The sequence below is a fragment of the Girardinichthys multiradiatus genome, chromosome X (genome assembly GCF_021462225.1).
Source record: "Girardinichthys multiradiatus isolate DD_20200921_A chromosome X, DD_fGirMul_XY1, whole genome shotgun sequence".
In the NCBI taxonomy this organism is placed as follows: domain Eukaryota; kingdom Metazoa; phylum Chordata; class Actinopteri; order Cyprinodontiformes; family Goodeidae; genus Girardinichthys; species Girardinichthys multiradiatus.
The window spans coordinates 36,013,822-36,040,674 of record NC_061817.1 but is presented as its reverse complement, the minus strand read 5'-3'; the positions used below and the strand labels follow the sequence as shown (position 1 = coordinate 36,040,674).

Here is a 26,853-nt window from a genome sequence, read left to right as displayed (position 1 = left end):
GAGATGAAGATTTCATTTTTCAGCACGACCTGGCACCTGCTCACAGTGCCAGAACCACTGGTAAATGGTTTACTGACCATGGTATCACTGTGCTCAATTGGCCAGCCAACTCTCCTGACCTGAACCCCATAGAGAATCTGTGGGATATTGTGAAGAGAACGTTGAGAGACTCAAGACCCAACACTCTGGATGAGCTAAAGGCCGCTATCGAAGCATCCTGGGCCTCCATAAGACCTCAGCAGTGCCACAGGCTGATTGCCTCCATGCCACGCCGCATTGAAGCAGTCATTTCTGCCAAAGGATTCCCGACCAAGTATTGAGTGCATAACTGTACATGATTATTTGAAGGTTGACGTTTTTTTTATTAAAAACACTTTTCTTTTATTGGTCGGATGAAATATGCTAATTTTGTGAGATAGGAATTTTGGGTTTTCATGAGCTGTATGCCAAAATCATCCGTATTAAGACAATAAAAGACCTGAAATATTGCAGTTAGTGTGCAATGAATCTAAAATATATGAATATTAAATTTTCATCATGACATTATGGAAAATAATGAACCTTATCACAATATGCTAATATTTTGAGAAGGACCTGTATTCAGGAATATGTAATACACATTCTAATTTCAAATAACATGCACTACATGGACTATAAATTAAATTCACTGCACCTGTTGCCCTTGTAAAAGGTATTTAATTTAGTTTTTCGCTTCAGCTTCCTACAGATGGAACATTTCTAAAATCCCAACTTCCCAGTACAGTTACGTAATGACACTGCGCCGTTTAATTTTCAAAGAGGAGATTTATTTTGTACACTGCATTCCTCGGTTCACGATCTGGACAGAGGTCACATATGATCAAAACATTCTTAAAACACTGGATTTCATGTAAACGTTCACCAGACAGGCCAGTTAGGTCAACCATTACGTCATCATCAAGCTCTTGTCAGCAACATTTAGTTGGAACGTAACAACATTTAGTGCACAACACTGACGCACGACGATGAAACCTCTACAACAAATACACTACCTAAAATCTGCAGATGAAGCCAAGTGAGTCTAAAGTAAAATGTTATACATTTCACCTATAAATTTAAATTAGGGTAATTTTTCCTCCTCTTTCACAAAACTAAGAATAAAAATCTATATTTAAGATATTTGTTTACATTTGTCTATATTTTTGTGTTATGTAGTTGTCCTAAAATGAGCACGTGAACCCAAGACATACAGACCACAGGAAAATGCCAAGACAACATATAAATGCACACAGGTAAACATAGACACAAACTTTACATGCAGACTCTGATCTGATGGGCTTTTTCTGATTCTGTGCCGCCTTCTGCTGCACTGGATCAACCAAATCTCAAAATGCATAATCTTGTTGTCGGTTGATCAGCACATAACTTAATCAGTTATGCTTTCTGCTGCTTAACATCGCCATAAAAATACTCCCTGCACATTTACCAAAAATAAACAATGTTTTACAGTGTAAACACCTTGTCAGCCTGAACATCTGCAGATCAGTTAAAACGTTTCACAGCAAAATACAACTAACCGGTATCTACAAATGTACACTGATGCAGAGAATGTATCAGGGACATTCCAGGAATATAAACTGATAGGCACTAAAAGGTGTTTCAGTGTGACTTGGACCACCTTTTTCCTCCAGACTGGATCCAAAATGAACCCAGGCCTAAATGTTATCAACCACATGTTTGGGACACAAATAATTGAATTTACATTCCAAAGCATTGCGTGCTTTGAACTACTGAGGTTACTGGATATTAATGCTGAATGTTTTGGCTGTTGAGAAAGAGTCTAAACTAATTACAGGACACAGATTACCTTGTGCAAATTCCATGAACTACAGAAAACAACCATTGTGACCCATTATGACTGAAGAGAAGTGTGCAGCAGTCACCGTATGCTAAAAGCAAGATAGTTAAACATGCATTTCCACCAAAATGAACCAGGAAAAATATGAAAATATATCATATTCATTATAATACCTCATTCAGTTTCAGAATCTGTATCTAAAATAAAGGTAATATCCATAATCAGACTTCCGTTTTCTTTTCTTTTTGCTTGGTTTGCACAAAATGGAAACAAATTGATTGAAGCTAAATAAAAGAATTTAAAGAACATAGATTTTTTTTTTATAATTTACAACAGTTAAACAGCAGAGTACGTCATATGGCATTCAGTAAGCTAATGCTTTATGTGATAGGGTTAAAATTTAGAAGGAACATGCTGGTACTTTGATCCATTTCTTTTTCCAGGACTCCAACTTCATTACATTTTTCCCTCCTAGTGATTGAAGTCAGAGAGGATGAGATCTGGAGTCTGAACATGCACCATCCACGGATCAGTGCAATCAGAAACTTTCCGGGACTCTGTGGACGTGTCATGATGCTGAAAGCGGGTCAGATGATATCCAGGTCTGGGTCGTCTATATGTCCAAATCCACAGGCCGAACTTCACTGGTTTTGTTCTCTTTCACCCACAGCTCCCTGTCTTTGGCTGGATCCATGTTCTGCAGCAGTTGATCAACCGGCTCCACCGTCTGGAAGCACAAAAGTTGAGATAAATTCCTTAAATTTCAGTCTTCAGGCCTGAGATTACTGCTCTAATACACAAAGTATCATTATAGCTCAGAGTCCATGTTGATTATTGTCATTTATGGAGGATTTGCAGCTTTGTTCATGAAGATACAATTACTTACTGTCTCGCTGTACTTTGTACTAATATATCACACCTTTCAACATGTCACCTATTGCCACTATGAAATAGGAAGAAGATGATTAATAAAAACGGCAAACACAGAACTGTGTTAGCCTACTGGAAAGTAGGTCCAGGACCACGAGCTCCTTTTGCATGAATTACTGCATCAATACAGTGTGGCATGGAGGAGGTCACCTTGTGGTTCTGTTGAGGTGTTTAAGAAGCCCAGGTTGCTTTAATAGTGACTTTCAGCTCATCTTCATGGCAGGCTCTGGCATCTCTCATCTTCCTCTTGACAATACCCCGTAGATACAAAGAATGATTCTTCATAAAATGAGGAACATTATGGAGAACCCCGAGCATCATCTTCATCAGACTGTTGCACAACAACAGAGTGTCTTCAGTCAGAGGCTTCTTCAGATCTGCTGGAAGACAGACGCTACAGGAGATCCTTCCTGCCCGCAGCCATCAGCATCTACAACGGCTCTTTGAGGAAACCTGTATAATATGAGTCTCAATTTTCCTTTGGGATTTATAAAGTATTTTTGAATTGAATTTAAATTTGAATTGATTCTCTGTGGGGTCAAAGAAGGGATTTGGTTAGACCAAATGTTTTTCTTTGCATTTTGTGTTTTTCTGTTTGTCTTTTTGTGAAAATCTTTATAAGATTCCAGTTTTTCCTCCACCTCAGGCTTGTGTCCAGGGCCACTTCTTTACTTTCCAATAGAGATTAGACTTTGGTCTGCATTTTGAAACCCCAGTTCTCTTATCCTTTTAGGTCCCATTTACATCTAGCACTAACATGCGCCTGAGTGAACAGATGGATTCTGCACAGCACTAAATAAAGGAGTGAAAACACTGGAGATGCATTGAGGATGGTTTATATCACACCACCTTTAGAGGTGGCCTGAGACATTTATGCCTTTTAGTTTGGCAATCTGAAAGCAATGTTTCCAGGGACACATTGGAGGACGACTCAGTGATTTGATGAGAGTTCCTTCAAGGAGCAGCCAACACAAATCTGTAAAAAGTTGCTGCCAAACTCAGCACTGCTGTCAGCTAATCTCAACCAACTATAGTATACCAGAGGGCTGTATAACAGCAGGATTGTTGTTTGATTAAAGCGTTACTTGTTGATATCCTGAACGGTAAAACCGAAAGAACAAAACAATTTTCTCTAACCAGTCTAACCAAGATTTTCATGATCAGTTGATTTCAAGATGCTGTTTGTGTTGGTGAATTTGGTAAGTCGATTATTTTTAGTGCTTTTGTTGCTGATTGATCCCACTTGGGTCACCACATTGTAAAATTACTCCAAAATCTCTGTATATGGAATGCAGTCACTACTTTGCACCATAAACTAACAAATTTGTGCGACAGAGTCTCCAGATCCAGTGGTTTATTATGGCGGTGCTGTTTTAGAGTTAAAATCTCTGCGCTGTTGCTGAGCCTTGAAAGCTCTCATTCATTTAGTCTTCATTTCCTCTCTGATATCTGGTTAAAACTACCCAGATAAGCCTTTAAAGAGTCCGTGGGTTCAAATAATAATAATGTAAACCAAGGCATTTCTGCACATACACTTTATAAATTTATTTTTAGTATGTAAACTATGAAAAAGAAACTGATTGGACTTTAGAAACGAAAGCCATACATGGTATAAGATTTACAATGTCATAAATACCCACAAACAAATCAAACAACATTCGAAAAGTTACTAAATTTTGATAAATACCAAAACAACAGCAGAGAAGAAAAAGATCTAAAACATTTCTTACAGAAACTGAATAATAGAAAACATGTGGCAATAAAGAAGCCTGAAAGAAAAGAAAATATCTGTAAAGCAATAAAACAAAGCAGCCTCTGGACAACTAATCAACAAGAGAAACAAACTCACGCTCTGGTTGAACATGTCTGTTTCGTGCCGCAGAGTTGTGTACTGACGCAGATGCTGCTGAATCCATTCAACCCGCTCAACCTCAAGTTTCTCCAGCTCCTGCAGGGGAAACAGGACGAAGAATCAGTGCCAAAAATAAACCTTTTCATATATTCACAGAATGATCCGATTTGGACATAATTTAGGCCACATGAAGACTGATGACGGGTATGGAAATGTAAAACCAAATTATGTCCATATGAGACCATTCCCTCTGAGTGCCTGGAGAAACTTTTTAATCAGTAGGTGAAGGTTTTACATCGTTCACATATAAGAACTGAAAATCACATGTAATTAATTACAATTATGAAAAATCTACTGAACCAGACGCTGTTTGACATACTAATGTGAGTCTCCTGGATTGCCACATTACACATTACCATGCTGGTTGTGACCATTTCCTCAAACCACTTGGACTGGGTTTGATTGTAGAGATCCAGGCAACGCATCAGATCATCTCCTGTAAACAATCAAACATGGAAAAAGGTCAGCTTCAATGATCATTTAAATTATTTATATCTACAAGCTTCAAACAGTCTTCCCTTTGTCTCTTTTTGCATGTTTGTTGATCTTTGCTGTAAAGCCTGTAATGACCACCAGGGGACACCAAAATATCACCTCTCAGAGAGTCTGTCCCCGACTCACAGATGAATTTAATATAAATCGATAAAGTCCAGCTTTTAACCATTTTCTTAATAAAACCTTTAAATAAAACATGGAGACCACCCGTCTTTCTTAAACATTATGATTTTGTCAAATAGTAAAACATCTAAAATGTGATAATTTCTTTATTATTTTAGAAATCCAAACTTCAGCACTGCATAAAAGTGCGGGCCAAGTCGAGCCATGCCAAATATATTCACAGAGCATTTAAAAACAGCAAAGTACTCCCTGAAAGTAAGTAAACAAATACTCATAATATGCTTACAATTAATAGAAATATTTTTGCACAATCATTTCATTGAAGAATGTTTGCTTTCCTAACCACTTTTTTTGTATATCTATTTGTATACGTTAAGATCCATTTTTATTTGTAATTTGAACATTTACATCAGGTCTGTATATTCTTTTTAATCAAAATCCCAAAAGATCCGACTAAATCAATACGTTCTGTCGAGGTATTGCTGTGTTATGATTTGGGGTTGTTTAGTTTTTGGTTTCTGGGTTTTTCTTGTATTTCTCTCACAGTTTTTGAATCATGCTTCTATTTATTATTTTTCTGGTCATGTTTTAGTCTTGTTCATGTTTTGTCAAGTTTGGTTTTTGGTTCTAGGTCATGCTTTAGTTTTTGTTTGTATTCAAGAGTCTCTTTTCTTGCTCCAGCCACGTTCTGTTCTGTCTGTTAATTATCTTTATCCGGTTCACCTGCTCCAAACTAATCTGTCTCCTAGCTCCACCTGGTTTACTCTCCATATATACATTCCTGTTCAGTTGTTCATGGCGGAAACATTATTCAGATATTGCTATTGTCCTGTAGTCACGCCACGCCTGTCTCGCCAGCCTGGCCATGTCTGTTTTTTGCCTGTTCTGCCTTCCCGTTCGTTGTTTTGTTCCTGCCTCTTTTTAGAGTGAGTTTTCGTTTTTCATTAAATTGTTTTTTCACGCTGCCTGCTCGTCTGCATTCTGGGGTTCTATCTCGCAAACCATAACATTGCTGTTCCTGTTCCCTTAAACTCAGATACTACAAAAAGAAAAGTCATTGAGGTTTATTGAAATTCATTTAGTTCATGTAAATACACCTGGTCGAACCCTGAGGCTGACCTTGTTTTAATTAATTGTGCTTCATGAACACCATCGATTAAGGCTCTGGACTGTGACTAATCTACTAACAGCCACAGAGAAAAGGTTTCTGCAGAGTCTGTCCAGTATGGAGCAGAACTGCCCAGGAGAACGATTACAGTGACACATTTCTGATTAAAATGTCAAACAGTCTGGATCTGAAGGGATTTTTTCCTTTTACTGAAAGAAAATGACTCTTTTCTTCTCTTTAGGTCTTTCCTTACATACCAAAGAATCATGTTATGACGCGGCACCCAGACAGACAGCAGGAGAGTGATCTTAAGTTTATGTAGCAGCAAACTTGACTCTTTGACCTCTGACCTGCTTGTGTGGATTTTCGTCGCGCCTTTTTTATGTCCTCTTCTGTCTTGTTGCTGAGTTTGATCTCCAGTTGCTGTGTCTTCACCTCCAGATCCTTCTGCCGGTCTGCGAGGGCTTTACGAGCCTGCAACACACACACACACACACACACACACACACACACACACACACACACACACACACACACGCTAAGAGTCACTCATCTCTATCCTTAGATTTACTGTGGTTGTTTAAAGAATGAATTCAGCCCTTTTAATTAAAATCTTCCACTGCGATGAAAAAGTACTTGGCTGCAGTTATTAGGTTTATTTGGACAGTTACGTGTTCACATAGTTCCAGGCTGCATTGGATAGTTTTTTCACTTAATAAATGAAATCATCATTCGAAAATTTCCTTTTGTATTTGCTCTGGTTATCTTTGTCTTGTTATAATTTATTGTAAACCACCTTGTGTCTGCGTACAGACGGGAGGCTGATCAACTGGTCCCCTGGTGTGGTCAGAACCAACTGAAACTTAACCCGCTAAAGACTGTGGAGATGATGGTGGACTTCTGGAGAACACCCCAACACTCCCTCCACTAACCATCCTCTACAACACTGTGTCTACTGAGGTGGTCCTCAAACATTGACACTGTTCGGAAGAAGGCCCAGCAGAGACTGTTCTTCCTGCAGCAACTCGAGAAGTCCAACCTTTCACAGGAGCTGCTGGTCATCTTCTCCACTGCCATCATTCAGTCTGTCCTGTCTTCATCCATCTCAGTGTGGTTCATCCACCAAACAGGACAGGTCCAGACTGCAATGAACAATCGGGTCTGCAGAGAGAATCATCAGGGCTGACCTTCCTTCCATCCAGGACTTATACAGGTCTAAGGTCAGGAAAAGGGCAGCTAACATCTCTGCAGACCCCACACACCCTGCACACAAACTTTTCAGCCTTTAACCTTCAGGTGGCGCTACAGAGCACTGTTTACAAGAATCAGCCGCCACAGAGACGTTTCTTCCTCCAGACTGTTTCTCTGATGAACACTCAGATTCATCCGTGCCCAGATCCATACAAGGCATATTGGCAACAATTCATCCTTGTCTTTCTCTTTTGTAAAACAATAAATATATACATATTTACAACAAATAACTTTTTGTATCCCAACAATTCTTTTTATGTATTCATATTTTAAATGTGTTCATTTACAGCAAAGTGGAACCGAAGTCAAATTCTTTGTTCGTGTCACAAACTTGGCGAATAAAGCTGATAAAACTGCTGAAAAGAATAAATCTGTGGGAAGGCAAACAGTTTTTAAAGGGTTTTTGAGTTCACTCTGCATATTTCCACAGACCTTTAAAAAAAAGAAATCACTGAACCTGCCAGACATGAACCATCTAGTTGTACTGCTTTCTTTTCTCCTTCTGCTGGTGGAAATAGCAGGAGCCACATACGGCTGCCACCCACCACAAGATGCCACGAAAATAAAAAGTGAAAAACAAAAGCAGCTTCCATTCATGAGCTGATTCAGCAGGTGGGAGGAAGAAACACAAAACTGTGCCTTGACGGTGGGAGTTTTAGAAGCTGTCATCGTTGTGTCATCTCTCTGATGTAAACAAACAGCCTTCTGTGGTTTCTGCAGCGTATTTACCTTTTCCACGCTGGCAAAGCGGCTTGTCAGCTGCTTCCTGAGGTCAGCGATGTGGTGATCGTACTTTTTCAGATCCTTCTTGAAGTTGTCTCCTCTGAATGTCAGCAAAGGTTTTTCTACCTCTGTGTGCAGCTGCAGAAACAAATCATCAGTTCAGACCTGACTTTTTTCTGTTCAGTAAAAGATTTGTTCAAAGGATTTTTCCTCCTTTTAGGCATAGATATTGACATACAATTGTTTCCCAACTCAGGTTTTCATCAGTTTTTTCACGTATGTTTCAAATGATGCCACGACTAAATGATCATAAAATGTCATGAAAACTTAAAAAGTTCACCTTTTAATCATAGAAGTTGTGTAAAAATGTAGATATTTTTGTCCAAATCTCCATGATTTGCTGCTGAAAAGCTGGATACCAGACACACAAAGAGACTGGAGGAAAAACATTTAGCAGTCTTGATTAAATTGTTTGCTCTTCTAAGCTTGACCTGTCTTTCTCCTCTAAGCTAGATGTAGAACTTCATTCCACATGTAGTTTATTTCCAGCTCTCATGTGGGCTTCCCAGATCATATCCCCTCAACCTGACCTCCTTACCCCTAATCTTAACCCACAATCCCTGATCCCTGAATCTAATCTAAATCATCCTTTCAGACTCTGTTCCAAGGGGCTTTTGTTGTATCGTACCCTTTGGTAGGTTCATCTAATTTTTGTGTAAACCTCTGCAAGATTCCAGTTTTCCGTCCAAGCCTTGGACGTGTTTAGACTTATTTAGTAGATATCATTAAGTAAGAGTTTTTTTTTTATCCAATCTGGTTCCAAATCCAAGGTGAAGAAGCACCAAGATACCCAACAAACTGAGCAAGATCCAACTGCTTTAAAGTCTCAGAGACCTTCTGGCTGGAAGAAGATGAAAGAAGAGAGTAGGGGAACCGTAAACCTGGAATGATTCAGTCAGTTTACTGAGAGAGCAAACAGCCAAGTTTCGGGCCACAGTAGTCACTCTTTTCCTGTTCTGTTGCACAGGTTCTGGTGTTGATAGCCGACGATGGTTCCTCTAAATAAAATCCTCTGTTTCTTCTTCTGTCTTCTCTTAGATTGATTTTAAGGATTTGGACTCCATTCGGATTTTAGGACATAAAACCTGCTTCTGCTCCTGAGTAGCGCGCCATAGGTCTTAGACTTTAATCAGTTTATTTAGTATTCTGAACGTCAAATTTCTTATTCATTAAACCTTCTCTTTTAACCATTTAGTTGTAGTTTGTAGAATCAATAATTATCTTAATTATTGGCCACAAATGTTACTTTCCATCTTATTTAATTTCTATAGTCTTTAGTGACCCCGAACAAACAATCTCTTTGGTTCTTGAAATCTGCGTTAGAGATCACAAAAATCAATATGAGAAGTTGCCTCAAAAATGTATAAATGCTGTGATTTAGTTATTGCTTACTGCTGTTTAAATACTATTAAATGTTTAGCAGGTTGGAGTCAGAGACCCTGTCTTAAATGAATGCATTTACATATGTGAAGCTAAACAGTTCATTTTATGTTTTGGCCTCTTTTGTTGTTGTGCAAAGGCAGAAGCATTACTGTAAGAGGAAACAATGCATTGTTAGTCTCCGCTCAGAAATCCTTACTTTTATAAACTCCAAAAATGTTCTGCAGCGTTGTGGTGCAGAATGCTTATCTCGTGCAGAAGCCAGAGTTTTGAATGTGCCTTATTACAAACTCAGAGCAAAACGAGCTGGAGCTTCTGCTGGCTTGATAAGACTCTTCATTGCCCTTCCTGACTATCGTGGCAAACAGCTCTGGTGGAACAGAGGCGAAGCCGTCGTTGCCTGGGAATGGGCCTCCCAGAACTCAGAGCTAATTAATAAGATGAGGGGGGTGCCTCTGGTTTTAAAGCTTAGACATGCTTACAGCTCTCAGTCAGGTCATTTTCTTCAGTGTAAGATGGAATAAACCTGAGAATGTGGTTGGATGGAGGATACACCATTGAAGTAAATATATATTTTTATCCTAGGCTGCCAAAAACATGAAAATCATCACATGCAAGCAAACTGGCAGATATTAGATTTTAATAAAGTGTTTAGGAATTTTTGAGCATTCAATATGTCTTACATTCTAATTTACTTTTAGGCTATTGGTCCATATTAAGTTTGGACCAGTTTCAGCCTACAGCTAAAACTTTCCATCATACGGTCCCTGGAGTTTAAAAGAATTTGACCAGACACCACAGAAATTAATGTAATGACCAGAGTGTTTTCTGCTGCATGGACCGGAGACCAGCAAAGCACTGCTGCATGTTGCTGCACACTGATGGTCAGCTGATTGAAAGAAAGCTACCATATTTCTTCCCTATTTATAAGACAGACAACAAAAGCACAATATATTAAATGCAAATTCCACTGAAAGACATCGCTGCTAAAGTTAGAAGGTGTTTATTCTACATTTTTCCATAGGTATGTGTATTAAATTAGAAATAACAATGAAAATGTGTTATGCATAATGTTATAACTCTAATAATCAGTGTGAGATGTTATTTTAGCAGCTGCAGGAATTATTGTAGCTTTTCTGTTTGAAATAAAAAGTAGTTAGATCATGTCATCAATGCCTGCTATAAATGTTTGAGTAAATACTCTGGAATTTTTGTCCAGCTTCTGCAAACTTAATCAACTCTGATTCCCTGTTTTTTACAGTTGTTTCTACTTATGTTTCCAGCCACATTCAGCTACTTTCCTCTGGCTGAGCTGGGTTGATACGGTGCAGAATAAAGAAAAATGACCTTGTTGGAGAACTTGAGGTGGACTTCAGCTTCATCATGGAGGCTCTTCTTCAGTTGAGTCCAGGCCTCTCCGAGAGTACTGAGAAAACATCAGCATCAGATAAATGATATTTTGCACAAGACGGCTACAACAACTGAACTCCAGGAAATAGGCAGTCAGATTTTTCTTCTTCTTCAAAGCTGGGCAATTTTATCAATCAGCCTTTTGTAGATGTATGTGTCAAATCAGTTATTTCTTTGAAACAAACAAAAACCTTGACTTGTTTTGTGTTGTTAGAGCATTCTAGCAGCTATCTCATAACTGATTTTCCTATTTTGGGGTGTTGAGATTGTCTGGAAAGGCTAGGAGAGATCAAATATTGGTCACTATCAGAAAAACAAAAGCATCCTGAACATTATTGTTGAGTGAGTTCTGTATATCACATAATTCCTTTATTTTAATATTGCTTTTCAGACCAAAAATACAGAAAAGACAGATTTTTAAGGGCTTTAAAAAAACTGATTGGAGCGGTTTGTGAAGGGAGCATCACTCAAACAGAGAAGTTCCTGTCTTTAGAAGGCTATCTGGTAACTACTAAGCCTGCCTACTGTTTTGCAGAGGGCGCTTCGGCACTCACCCTTCCTCCTGTGCTGCCAGCGGGCTCAGGGACAGCTTGGAGAGATTTTTGGCATATTCCTCCTCAATCTTTATCCTGAAACAGAGATGTGGGACTGTCAGCTGACTGGCTCCACGGCAGACCATGACCTTTCAGGGAATTTAAATGACAGCACATAAACAAGCTGGTTGTAAGCTGTACAGAGGAGGTCCTTTTCAGAGCAACTGTTCTCGCCTCTTTTTCCGTTTCAACAATGTTCTCATGTTCGCCCTGAGGAAGATTCAGTCAGAAGAGACACGTTAGTGCCCTTTACATTCACTTCCTCCAGCAGCCTCACATTTACCATCCACACCTGAATACCTCCGCCACCTAAAGAAGGTCACAGGGCTCATTCTTTGACTTAATGTTCAGACTCTCACAGGTGCCAAGCAGCTTGGAGAAACGCAGCAGAAAAGGTCGCTCACGCTTGAAGGATTCTTAAAAAACAATGGATTTTAGTGTGTACAACGCAAATTATTTATTTCCCATCACTAAGAGCAGAAAGTGGAAAAAAGGCTTTTTTTTCCAGGTGGAAACAATTACAGTGCCTTCCAAAAGTATTCATACCCATGAACTGTTTCTTGTTTTATCAAGTTACAATGAAAGGTTCACTGTTTTACTGGCAGTTTACGTTTTGGACCAACAAAAAACAACGTTTAATTGTAAAGAGGAAAAAAAAATCATGTTTTCTTTTTTAGGTCTTTTACACGTAAAAATCTAGTACTGTTTGCCATTATATTCAGCCCCTTTTAATATTATCCAGTGAAGCCAGTTACTTTCCAAGGAACACAGCCGACAAGTTAGGGGAAAAGCAGTGGCGAAGTTTAAATCAGGGTTATAAAACAATATCCCAAACATTGAAACAGCTCTGTTAGCTCTGTTCATTTAATCATCATCAAGAGTAAGGCAAAACTGCACACTGGTCAAAACAAGGCAGTCAACCTAGTCTGACAGCACGGGCAAGAAAAGCATTCATCATAGAGGCAGCAAAGAGGCCCATGGTAACTTTGGAGGAGCAGCAGAGATCCACAGTTCAGGTACCAGAGGGCTGTGGAAGAGTGGAAAGTGAAAAACCACTGTTGAATGAAAGGCATACCCCGCTTGCAGATTACCACAAATCAGGTTGGAGACACAACAAACATGTTAAAAAAAAAGTTTTCTGGTCAGATGAGATGAAAACTCAACTTTCTGGCCATGCAAAATTCTCTGGGGAAAAAACTCAGAACAATGGTTTTAAACAAAGAGCCAGGGCTACCAATGCAATGGCTCAGATCAAAGCACATTCAAGTTTTTCAATGGCCCAGTCAAAGTCCAGACCTAAATCCGATTGAGAATGTGCAGCAAGACTTGATAATTGATGTTCTCCATCTAATCTGACTGGACTTCAGCTGTCCAGCAAAGAGGAGTGGGAAAAATCTGGCAAAGCTGGCAAAGACGAGCCACAGAAAACGTACAGCCGTCATAGCAGTGAAAGCTGTTTCTTCAAAGTGTTTCCTCAGGAAGCTGAATCCTAACGCATAACACACTTTTCAGATTTAAGAAATTCTGAAATTCTTTATTTCACAATCATACTGTATTTTGAGTTGGTATATCATGTAAAATTAAAATAAAATACAGTGGAGTTAATGACATGTGGAAATGTTTTCAAGGTATGAATATAAGGGACTTGTCAGTAACTTTGTACATAGAAAAGCACCTGAATGTCCTTTCTGGCTCCTGCTGTGGGAATATTTCTTCCTGTGGAGCAGCTCTGTGCTTGACACTAGTTACTTAATGAATTTAATCACCCAACAACAAACTTATTTTCACTCTTTAAAGCTGTTACCTCTCGTGGATAAACTCAGCCATCTCCTTCTGCAGCTGTTTCCCCTTCAGCTGCTTCTGTAGGAGAACCTCGAAACCCGTCACATGGGTGGTCCCCTGGGGGTCCTTCCTGTCGGCCTGAGGAAGAGGAGTACATTTGGTTTATGTACCTTGCAGTGGATCACGTGCATGGCCCAGTCAGAGGGGGTTTAAGAGAGCAAGTTCAGGGCGGTGAGTCATAAACAATGTATGATTCATCTTGTCAAGGAGGACACGCGTTGGTGTTCACACGTCAGTCACTGTTGGGCGGATGTGCGTTTTTTCAGTGCATGAATGTCAAACTTGTTTGGCTCATGTGTGGCAGCTTTGTGTTGCTTTTTGTGACAGCAAGCGTGGGACAGAAGTGTCAGATTGTTGTTGCACAGCAGCTTCAAGCAGCAGGTCAACGAACGGACGGAAAGCCATCAAACAGCAGAACCAGATGCAGATGAGGAAACATCAAATTTAAATCAAAACAGCATCTTTGCAATACACATCAGATTTACAACAAAAATATTAGAGGTTAAAATTGGGAGACAATGAAATGCATTTACATTAATTTGTATGTGTTCTTAATGGACATAATCCAAATGTAAGTACTTTAATCTGCATTATGCAGCACATTCAGCAGCTAAGATTCTTTTAAACATCAACAAAAGGTGTTGATGGTTGTACAATTGGATTTTCTTTTGTTCGTTTTTTCTGGATAAGACAAAAAGATAGCTAGGTTTGAATTTGCAGCAAAGTGATATTGTTTTATCCCTGAGATGGTTCTAACCCGAGCTATTCAAGTAGTGCTGCAGTGAGTCATGCTATGGATTAGCTGATATGAGGATAATAAATCCACAAATGCTGGATTATTGGCGGTTCTATTGAGCAGCTCTTCAACCGAAACATGGTGATATGAGGACTTGTGCCACTGCTTCCAAGTAATAAATATGGGCATCAAGTTATAAAACAACCATTCTACTCACAACAGACACCCCTGTTACGATGAAATGTAACCTTATAGCTATCCATAAATCCTTCTTCAACTTGTTTCTAGAGTTATTTGATAGAAAACAACAGAGTGAGGAAGATTGTGATGGTTTGTTTTTAAGATATCAGACCATTTTGTTTTACTTAGTTCACACACCTCTATTAAATGCCAGATTTTTATGATTGAAAAAAAATGTAATTACGAAAAACCTTTTCAGACATTTTCCACCTTTAATCTGGTATTTATTCTGTAAAAAAAAAAAAAGCTAATCAGTTATTGAGGCAAAATATTAAATATAAAAGTTAAATTTGGTGTTTTTTGGCAGTGATCTGTTAGCATACCACATCTTGACTAGTCCACAGCCCTCTTCAGGAGACCCCACAAATTTTCTGTCAGATTTAACGCTAAACTTTGACTAGGTCATTGGAAAACTTCAATTTCTGTTGTTGATTTGGATTTTTGCTTTGGACTCACTGCAAAGCTGAAAGAAAATCACTCTTCATCCTCAGCTTTCTAGCAGACGTCTGAAGGTTTTAGCTCGAAACTAAACGTTTTTCACTTGAGAACTGTTCATAATATCGTTTGTCCTGAAAAATAGTATAATTCCATCGAAGGAAAAGTAATTCCAGAGCATGATGCTGCCACCACCATGTTCTGCTGTGGGCATCGTTCTTTTAGTGATATTACAAATTGTTTTTTGCCAAACAATAATAATAATATAATAATAATCATCTTTATTGGTCATTGCACATGTACATTACAACCACATTTCTCCTCTGCATTTAACCCATCCCTTATAGAGAGCAGTGTGCTGCCATTGTTTGGAATCGTGACCAAAGCATTTGATTTTGGCGTCATCAAAAAAGGCTTTTACCTTCAATCCTACGTCTTAAACCAGACATACAAAATATAAAGAGTATTGCTGTCATGTGGAGAACAATTTTAGTACTAGTTGGAAAGTCCTGCATCAGTGTTACTATTGGCCTCTTGGCAGTCTCCCCTGGCCAGCTTCAGTCTTGTCGCCAGTTTTGGAAAATTGTGTAGTTTTTTTAATGTTATTCTTGACCCGTGTTTCACCCAATTAATAATGACAGTCAGGAAAATCCTCTTAGTACAAATGAGCTTCATTTCAGGTTCCCCAGATTCACTATAGTTGATGTCAGGCAAGTTCCCAAGAAAACTAAATGTTGAAAGTGAAGAAAGGTGCATGAAACAACGCATTTTTCTGCAGATGTGCACACTAATGCAACCCGACAATTGCAGCTTTGTTACTTTTTGCAATTCCCACTAAAAATATTTGATTTTCAGCTCAATTATACCAAATATATGTTACATTAAACATGGAAAAAGCCCAGGATGCACTGTAGACGAGCACCACTAGCCGCTCTGAGAGACTGATTGTGAAGATGGATGGATAATCTGTTTTTTACTGGTTTCATTTTTCTGGTTTCCATTATATAGGATGTAACCACATCTGCTTCAGAAAAATCAGCAGTGAAATTTTTGATTTACATTGCAAAAAAAAAAAAAAAGATAGAAGAATAAAATGGATTTTACAGGGTGTCTCAATTAAATGCAAGTCAGTTTTTTACTTGTTTTGTGGGTTTATTCTGTCTGATCTTCAAAATTAGCAGAGGATTAAACAATTATTTCCCCTGCTGAATTTGTATAATTGAAATTAAAGGATTATTATTTTAGCCTCAGAATAAACCACAGTTACATTGTTTGGCTTTTAAATGGATGCAATTTGATCCTGATATTGATCTTTACTTATATATTTCTTTACTTTTTGCTTTATTGCAGTAATAAAGTAAAACAATTGCTATTTTTGCAGGTTTTGAGGTTACCATTCTCTCTATTACTGGCCCGTGCCCTACTATAAATTAGAAAATCATAGCTGCATAATAATAATAATGCCTTCATAATATGAGCTATAACAACATTTAATTTCCCTTTGGGATTAATAAAGTATTTTTGAATTGAATTGAATTGAATTGAATAATGCTGAGTCTATTGTTTAATCCTAAAATGAAGATGCAATAATCACCAAACACATTTAATCATACACATCATGTGTGGTATTAACTTAAACAGATTTGTTTCTGCCTTCATATCTGCACTCTGCTCAAAATTTGTGGAATATGTTTCAAACTCCTGTAAATCAAACATTATTCCCTACAGTTTCAAGACTAAAAGTCTTTATCAGGCCATTAACCCTGCTGCTGTGATGTTTACACTGGAGGTCACAGAGCTAAAGTTAATTGGAGAAATGCTAAATGAGGCAGAAATGGACAGAAACAGCTGCTGTAGTTCAGAGAGTTTGCAGCTCACTTATTTCCAGGATTCTATATTAGGAAAGCCCTCGTTATTGCAGAGTTGTCATCCCTGCACTCCAGAAAACTCACCCAGAAATAATCGCAGTAGCTCCATTCGTTGGGCTTGAGAGCTGCTGCTCCGGACCTCTCCAGGCAGGGGGAAAGTCACACAGTTTATCTGCAACAAAAGGACAACAACAGATGAAGACTGAAGGCTGAAAAGAGACATTTGAATGGGAATTTATGTGGAGGAGGTTCAGTAAAATGTGGAAATGAGCTCACAGGGCTGAGCCTCATTTGGATCATGCAGATGAGCCCAAAAAGGTCAGATGTGAGTACAAGAATGTGGTAACCTGAGGGGTCACCACATTCATTAGAAACACAGAAACCTTTTCCCTTCTATTAAACACTCTGTGTTTCTGCTGATAAACATCCTGAATCAAGCCTCCTCGCTCTGCAGCGTCTTCAATTACTCCCGCGGCTGCAATTATGTAATGTTGGCCATCTGCGAGCCCTCCCTCCTGGCATGTGTGCCATGTCAGCCTCGGCCTTGGACTGCACGGGCATGCAGATGAGATGCTTCACCCACAAACACACAGAAACATTCTGATTCACAGTGTTTACAGCCTGCGTTCAGCGCTGCGCTGTGGACACGGTGCCTGGCGACAAACATCTGACTCAGCCGAGCTGCTTTCATCTTTTTCTTCTCATATTTTAGATAAAAGCACAACAGGGAATTTTTCAAGTGTTTTACACAACAGTATGTAGTGTACTCAAATGTTTACTGAAACGCAGTGAGGAGTAATATTGGAAAGCTGATGTGTGGAGAGCTTGTTTACATGAAGCACCTTTCAAAAGATTCAGGAAGGAAAACTGATTTAAAAGCAGCAAAAACAAAATAAATCAAAGAGATATTTTTGCTTTTAATGTGTTTAATCTATATGTCGTCTCAGCCCTGCAGTAATCCTTCCAGCTAAGCAAGAAATCCTTTATTTGAGCCTCTCACAGTGCTGCAGATTTCAGCTAAACGTAGATTGATTAATGCAGCGCCAGATGAAAAAGAAGCACACCTACAAGCACCTCTCTAAACAGCCAGCATGCTGTGAACATGTTAAAATTCTCTTTGAATTACAGCCAATTACTAGTTTTTATTCACAAACAGCCTGTTTAAGGTCATATCACAGTATCTTAACATGATTTAAGTCCAGACTTTAACTACACCAATTCAAATCCTGTTTTGTTTAGCCATTTAGTGGTGTATTTTATATGTGCTTTGGATCAATGGGTAATCAAAGTCCCCTTGGGCCTTTCTGGTAGAGAGAAGTTTTTATTGTTCTACCAACTATGACCTGATGCAGCAAGGCAGTCCCGGACCATCATACTACCACCTTCATGTATGAATGTTGGTAGAATGCTGTGTTTTACACCAGATGTAACGGGACACACACCTTCCTAAAAGGTCAACTTTCGCCTCATGAGTCTTGGGGATCATCAATATGTTTTTGGTAAATGTAAGACGGGCCTTTGTGTTCTTTTGTTTTGGCAGCGGTTCGGGCCTTGGAACTCCAATTCTTACTGTGGTGCACTGGAGTCCCAAAGCCTTAGAAGTGACTTTGTAATCCTTTCCAGACTGATGGACGTCATTGACTTCGTTTCACATTTGTTTTAGATTTTCTTAAGTTTAGAGCATGATGTGCTGCTTTTTAAGATATTTTTTTTCAGCACAAGTGGCCTCTATTTTTGTCAGTTGTTTATGGCAGTAAGCAGGCAGGACAGGGGTGGAGAGACGCGGAAGACATGCAGCAAAGGTCGCCTGGGCTGGGAATCGAACCCGCGATGGCTGCATCAAGGACTGAAGCCTCTAAATACGGGTCATGGTTTTACCCCTATGCCACCGCTGCACCCGCTTTTTATAATCTTTTAGCCTACTTCATGTTGTCAGACAGGTTCAATTTAAGGGACTTCATGAGTCTACATATCAGGCGGCAATAAGGTCTGGGTGTAGCTGGTAAAATTAAGCCAAAGAATGTGATTAATCCCACTTGATACCTGATATTACAAAAAGGGCCAGACTGGTTCCGATAGCTTTTTTAATTTTCATATCAAACACAATGATCCAGTTTTGTTATGCATGGCTTTTTTTTGTTAAATTTTATTGCCATAACCATCAAACTGCAGTCTATGCACTCTGATGGAGTCATCATGGTAGCTTCAGTTCTGAAGTTAACAAATTTATAAAAAGATCCAACAACTGTGGCGGCCTGTCCACTTCCTGCCAGTTCCAGTGCAAAATTGAGAGTTTGGATAAAATGTGTCATGGCAAATCAGACTGAGATAGCTCTGAAAAACATGAGGTACAAATCCATTTAGATCTATATGTGAAAGAGGCGAGGGTCTGGTTTGACAAAATGTCAGATTTGTGCTGTTGGCTGTTTCATCAAACCTTCAGAGATGAGTTACACATGAAAAACAGGCATCAGGTTTCAGAAATCAAGGCTGGCTTTACACTGTGAGACAAGCAATAAATCAAACCCACACAACAAAACCCTTATGTTTATCATGTAAACTTTGTGATTTAGTTAATATCTCCCGATTTGGGGTGCAGCGGTGGCGCAAGAATAAAACGTGCGACCAATGTCTCCTTAGTCCTCTACGCAGGTTGTCACGGGTTCAAGTCCCGGCCCGTTGACTGTTTAATGCATCTTTCCCCTCTTTCCACCCCGTTTCCTGACAGCTCATTTTCTTTTTTTTTACTGCTTTTGGATTATTACAAATACAATGGACACTGAGACAGAAACGAATGGGAAAAAAGAAGCAAGAGAGAGAGGTGGGGCAAAAATGAGAAAGGTAGAGGAGAAAACAATAGAGGAGAGAAAGCAGGATGAAGAGAATACAAGATAACACCCTAGAATACTGCTACTACACCTGCAGAAACATATATAACAACAGCAATGCTACCGAAACATACACGGACTAATGAATGAAAAATTTACTGAATTTAGGGGCATCTGCAGCTCATTGTAGAGTATATCTGTGTATCTGTAAACACCTGACAGCCACTAGTGCCCAAAAATATAAAGCAAGATATTAAATTACCAGATTTGATGAACAATCATTTATTCAGATGCAGTTCAGGGGGAAAAAACCATAATCTTGTAATTTGCCCTTCTTTAGAAAACAAATGCCTGCAAGTAAAGTAAAACGTTGTTTTTTTTTGTTGCTGGTGGGATGCGTAGCTGTGTTCAAGTATTTCAGTCATTCATTTACTTGACTTTCCATTTGTTAACAGTATAATTAGCTCTGGTAATACGGCAGACATTTACAGACAGGCAAATGTGTCAAATGTGATGCTGATAAAATCTGGATGTGGATGGAGGCAGAAACAATGTGCTACAATCTGGCTGGAAGTTAAGCACATTAATGGGTCAGATCATCCTCTCTTTACATTCAATGACTGTGCTAATAGCTAATTGTTGATGCATATTGATAATAATAAGCATCTTAAAGTAAATAGGCCTTTATTTCATCAGATAATCTTTGTATTTCTAATAGGAAGGGGTGGTTTTGTCAACTGTTATTTTTCTAAATGATAACAAATCACCGTAACATTTGACAGAAGTGGTGCTGATGGCTTCTGGCTTGCATACAATACATCCTCTGAAAACTTTGACCATTTCAAGATTTTCGAAGGTGCTGCTTCTCTTCACACAGCCTGGTATAAGACCCTCAGACATTTATGAGGTGTTTTAAAAAACATGGTGACTTCATTGTTTTTAAGAAGCAGCACCTATCACTGAGGTTAAATTCACTGTCATTTTGTTGATTTATTAATAATGATCCCATAAAACTGCCATTAGGAATCCATCCTCTGTTTTATTCACACATCTCTTGGTTGGATGTTCTGTTGTTATGGCTGAAAAGAAAACACAGCTTCATCTGATAATCTTTTTGTTAATAACATCTGCTGTGTTTATCATTTAATGAAGGAGCCTTTAATGTTGCATTATGCAGAAAACGTTACTTCATGACATATAGAGCTAATTAGCTCTCTCTCGAGCTTTATGTAGACACTGAAGGATGTTCTTTTTCTATTGGACTTAAGTATTTAATTCAGAGAGCAGAAACAGACTGACAGCATAGTTTTTATGTTGGTTCCAGCATCTGTAAAACAGGATATTTTGTTCTAATCCCTGCATGATTTGATGCACCTCCAGCTGAAGAAAGCCTTCAAAACGACACAGCAGAGATTTTTGGTCTGTTTTGGAAATTTCAATAAAAAGAGGAAAAAAGATTATATCAAACAAACCACTATTAGCATAAAGACATGCAAAGCAGTAATCTAAAGTAGCAGCGGTGTGATTTACTCTGTGTCCCGACCAGTTGTTTTGTTCATTTTCTGCCTCAGAGATCGCACTGATTGTCATGGGCACCAGATTTTCTATTACACATCCATCACAAGCATTGTTTTCTACCTCTCACATCCCGCTCAGAATGAGACCATTCATCTACAGGGAGCCTGTCGGGCTAACTTACTGTTTTATGGCCGCTTAGTGAGGTGCTCCGGGGGTTGGGAATTAAATATTAATATAGATTACCTTTGTGACCCAGCGTGTAATAAATCTGCCTCTCCGAGGCCATTCTTGGGACGGGTAAAGTAGTAGTCCTCAGACTCTTGATGCTGCAGTTGCTTTTCATGTTTAAAGCTGACTGCAGCTAATAATAAGCAGATTTGTTTGGCTAATTGGAACATTTGTCTTCATCCAGCACTCATGCGCATTGTGCCTCAGCTGAGAGGGACTGCTGCTTACTCCATTACATATTTTACTCCTGATCCATTTATTTGTGCACCTTTTATTTGCTGAAAGAGCAAAAAATCATGACAAAGTTGTAAAGCAAATGGCCCATGAGAAATGTAAAAACTGATGTCTTTGCAGCCAATCAAACAGCCGTTTCTGAGCAGCAAATTTCAGCAGATGTGGGTGTGTAATACTCTACTACTGTTGCTAAGCGACAAATTACTTTTGTGCTAAAATATCCCCTCGCCTCTTTCCCTCCTTTGCTTCCTCCACAAATTTACCTTCCAGTAACAAAACATTTGAAGTAGGAACGGAGCTGTTTCTGGTTTCAGCGTAGAGTCTGAAATACTGCCAAACTGTTCCTCTCAGTCAAGATATCTTTATGATCTATCAGAGGCTTTCTTACCTGCAGCAATCAGGCAAAACATTATGACCACTGACCACCAGGTGAAGTGAATAACACTGATTATGTCTTCCTCCTGACCCCTGTTAGTGGTTGGAATATGTTAGGCAGCAAGTGAACAATGTGCTATTAAAGTTGATGTGTTAAACGCAAGGAAAATGGGCAGCGTACAGATTTGAGAGAGCTTGACAAGGGCCAGATTATGTTGGCTAGATGACTGGGTGGTCAGTGGTAATCCAACAATGGTGAACCAGATGCACGAGAGGAGTGAAGGAGGGCCTGTATGGTCTGATCCAACAGATGAGCTACTGTCGCTCAAATTGCTAAAGAAGTTAAGGGTTCTGACAGAAAAGTCTCAAAAACGACAGTCCATTACAGTTTGTTTTGTAGGGGAGTGTCAGTCCATTCGCCACAAATATCAACTGGTACAAAATGCAGCTGCCAGACTTCTCTCCAATGCTCCTAAACACACCCATATCACCCACATTTTGTTACTACTTCATTTCATTTCACTTTTGGACTGTTAAAATGTTTTTAAATGTAAATGAACTAAGTTGATGCCAATGTCAACAACTTAGTGGCATAAAGTAAAGGACTAACATGTGGAAAAGCAGTTATTGCGTACCTTAAGGTACAGTGGAGGACTTGTGATGCTGTGGGCTCGTTTTCTCTCCAAAGGGCCAGAAAAATTGTTAGACTGCATCATAATGTGTTTGAAATACCAAGACATTTAAATAGAGATCTGGAGGACTTTGCCACTAAACAGAAAATGTTTCATCAATGGTCCTCAGAACCAAATACTGAAGGAATCCTGTTGGTTGAGCTGGACAATGAGCTGAAATAGGAATAGTCAAAGATCACCCTCTCTGTGTGATTCAACCTTGTGAGATTTTATCAGAGGTGGATAGTAACCAGTTACTTTTACTTGAGTAGCTTTTTGAAAAATATGTACTTCTAGGACCAGCATGAGAGCCAGGGACTTGGAAAAAGCTCAACAAGCTAATAAAGAAGGCTGGCTCTGTTCTGGGGACTCCTCTGGAACCTCTGGAGATCATTGTGGAAAGATGGATTCTTCATAAAATGAAGAACATTATGGAGAACCCTGAGCATCCTCTTCATCAGACTGTCCTACAACAACAGAGTGTCTTCAGTCAGAGGCTTCTTCAGATCTGCTGTAAGACGGAGCGCTACAGGAGATCCTTCCTGCCCACAACCATCAGCATCTACAACGGCTCTTTGAAGAAACCTTCATAATATGAGCTATAACAACATTTAATTTCCCTTTGGGATTAATAAAGTATTTTTGAATTGAATTGAGTAGATTTACTGCGCTATACTTTTTACTTTAACTTGAGTAATATTGTTATGAAGTAACACCACTCTTCTCGAGTAAATTGTCAGCTCCGCTAACAGGAGGGACAAACAGGTCTGTTGTCCCAGGCCCAGGATGGGGGGTGGGGGCCAGGAGCTACATCTGTGGTCTGAATGTCAGAGCGGAGCAGACAAAAGCGATGCGGGAGACAGACTCAGGCTTGGAGAAGGAGGAGGCAGGAAGCGCTGGGCATAGATATCAGTTGATGGTAAGGGTGGGTGTGGGGGAGGGGGGGGAGGGGGGGGTTGTTGTCAACCAACGCAGCAAACGCACACACACCAGGAACCGGGACAGAATGATGCTCAGCAACAAGTTGGACCAAACGCCAGCCAACGTTGGATTTAAAAGCTGAGACTCTGTCAGACTGGTAGCACAGAAACACACTGAAGGTGAAAACAAGGTTGCAGAGTAGCTGCTTCTCTCTGATGTGTGAAGGATCCTGCATGGGTCCATTTTGCCATCCGTCATGGATGTGTGCGTCTCCATGACAACTGTGGCTGGGGTTGTGTAATGTGAGTTACACTGTGGTGAACAAAGGAAACCTCTGGGAGGCAGAGGGTGTCACAGATTGACTTGTTATCACCTGTTTTTTTCATCAGGCTGCAGAAACGATTGAAATCCACGGACGTGTCTTAAAGGGGAAGATTTCTCCTTTTTGCCCAAACAGTGTCATCAGCAAACATCTTTATGTCTCTCCCCTCTTTTCTTGTGGTTGTTTTTCCATCTCAACAACCATTAATCAGTGCTTTTGACTTTGTCACCATGGAAACTGGACTTGCTGCATCCCTCACAGGTCTGGTGGATTTTTTTATCCACAATGCTAGTCCACACTAATGGCTCCGGTGGTCAGCGAGCCTGCCGAGCCTAAGACACAAACCAACACCTCTGTCTGGTTCCCTCAACCATCCCACAGCTCCCCATAACGGGCATAACCCCCTACATCTGTGTGAGCATCTTCAGACAAGTTACAGAACACCTCAAAGAAAACAACAGCGCATTCTTCCCACTAATGCAGGGGACAATCTCAATGGTTCTGGGTCCACAAGGTTTCCTGCTTGACCCGCAATAATTACATTTGAGATCAGTTTACCTGACACACTCTACAAAATACCACAAGATTCTACAGCAGCTCCTTGTTTGTTTGCCTCAACTAAAAAGACATTTTTTAAGGCTTTTTAAGGTCTAAATTCACATTTAACTATGTGTAAACCACTCAAACACAACATAAATGATGGGGAACCCCCGACTCTACTCTACTCCTTGAAGACCCATCATGCTTCAAGTGGAATGTCAATCCATGAGAGGGAAAATCACTATAAACAAAGCAGGAGATGAGAGACTACATTAAGAGGAAGATAATGATCCAGAATACTCACTGTGGTCTTGGTCTCCTTGACCTCATTGATCTGTCTCTTGGCTGGCGACACGGAGCCAGGGGGCTGCGGAGCAAGACAGGAGGGATCATCAAAACTCTCCTCAGTGTCAAAGCTGGCTTCCATCATCATCCCGCTCACCTCCTCCTGCTGCTTCTCTGTTCTGGGTAAGCCTTTCTCCGCTCTTTCCCTCCACACACACACACACACTGAGGCTGTCTTCCAGTCTCACAAGCTGCAGAGCGAGTGGAGAGGAGTCGTGTTGTGGGGAGGGGGAGAGGGATGCTGAGGAGGAGGAGGGCTGCTGAGGGAATGTGACGAAGTCTAGCCTCTGGTTAAGCTGCTGTCACATACGTTTAAGGGTTGTTAAGGGCAAAGCTCCCCTCCATTGACCAGATCACCAACACCTTGCCTTCACCATGCACCTCCCCTTAAGGAAATAAAGACCACTGAGCCATCTCATGGACAGAGATGCCGAAGGAAATTAAAGAGAACCAGAGTGTGACGGGGATGGAACAGCAGTGGTGTAGGTGTTGGTGGCCGGGTTGGAGCAAAAGGCCATGAGATGATCATTAAATCGCTAATTACTGATGCTGCTTCTCTGTAGCTGTAGGCACCTGAAGGGTTAAATGTGACGTGAGGCTGATAGATGCGATTGTGCTTTCAGCGAACAGAGAAGATCACTGCACCTTTTCCATACCTGCACTGATCTAACACCATTACCCAAACACCAAGGAGCGAGCGAGACCTCACCTTAGTCGTGCAGAACATGGTGGCCAGCCGCTCCTACCACCACATGCCTAGGTTTAGAATCCGTGATCCGTGTTCCCAGTGTTCCCACTGTTCCCAGTGTGAAATTTGACTTTGGTTGGCCTCTTTACCTGCAAACTCTGACATGAGGAGTGTAAAACTCAGCTGCCCGTTGGGCTTGATTGTCCCCGACTGTCCGCCCATCGATTCTCTTCCTTCATCTGAGTCTGAATCAGTCACGAGGGTTGGCATGAAATCAGTGTTGGCCCAGGTTCATCTGAGCTGCGGGAGCGGCCCTGCTTTGAGTGGGCAGAGATGCTACTGTGATCTGAAAGTGTTTTCACAGGACGAGCTGCTCTAATTATTTTCAAAACACTAAAGGTTGGAATTGTTCAGGGCCATCAGCGGTTAATAAAATAAAGTTTAAATCAACGTATACTTCCAGTCAAGTGATGTCCGGAGGGTTTAAATGCAATGAAAAGATTTTTTTTCAGAAGCAGCTTTTGAAGTTAACTACCATAAAATGCTGATTATTTCCTCATTGTCGAGGTAGAGCAGGCACAACTCAGGGCATATTTATATCAAAACATTTGACTAGAACTGCAGTGAAATTAAATGCCTGGGTTTGATTAGGCTGCAATCATAGCAGAAAGTTTACCTCCACTTTGTTCTACCTTACAAAATAAGCTCAGACCATATTTCTGCAGAATCCCAAACTTGATGTCTTATATGAACATAATCTACATTTACTTTTGAAACAGGGTCTTTTTTACTAATGAGCATTAAAGTAAAACAACAATGAGAAACAATGCTCAAACTGAGGATGATTTGAATTATAGATTCTTCTTCTTTACCCTTTTACACCATCCAGAGTTCCTCAGAGGAACGTTGGTTGTCTCAGGGGATTTCCTCATTTTTGTGCTGCTGCTGCATCTGTTGGCTGGAAGCAAACACACATAGTATTGATGTAAAGGACAGCCTGGGTCTTAAGTTTAGCACAAACCTGCCAAAAGTGAGCAGGCACTTATCAAGCAACCGACAAATGACACAATTAGCCAGTTCAAACTAATTAATTAAACAAAATGTAGTTTTTTTAAATGTTAACCACTTTAGATATTTACCATGCAAATTATTGAGATTTGCCCCTTAATAAAATTAAGAGTAGAATATTATTTTGCAACAATTCCACCTTTAATTAGTAAAAAAAAACAATATTGGGAAG

At 39.9% G+C, this 26,853-nt stretch overlaps 1 pseudogene; it reads right to left on the bottom strand.

Annotated features, from left to right (window-relative positions):
* Window positions 1-784: 784 nt before the first annotated feature.
* LOC124863527 lies at window positions 785-25,589 on the bottom strand (annotated as a pseudogene).
* Window positions 25,590-26,853: the final 1,264 nt, after the last annotated feature.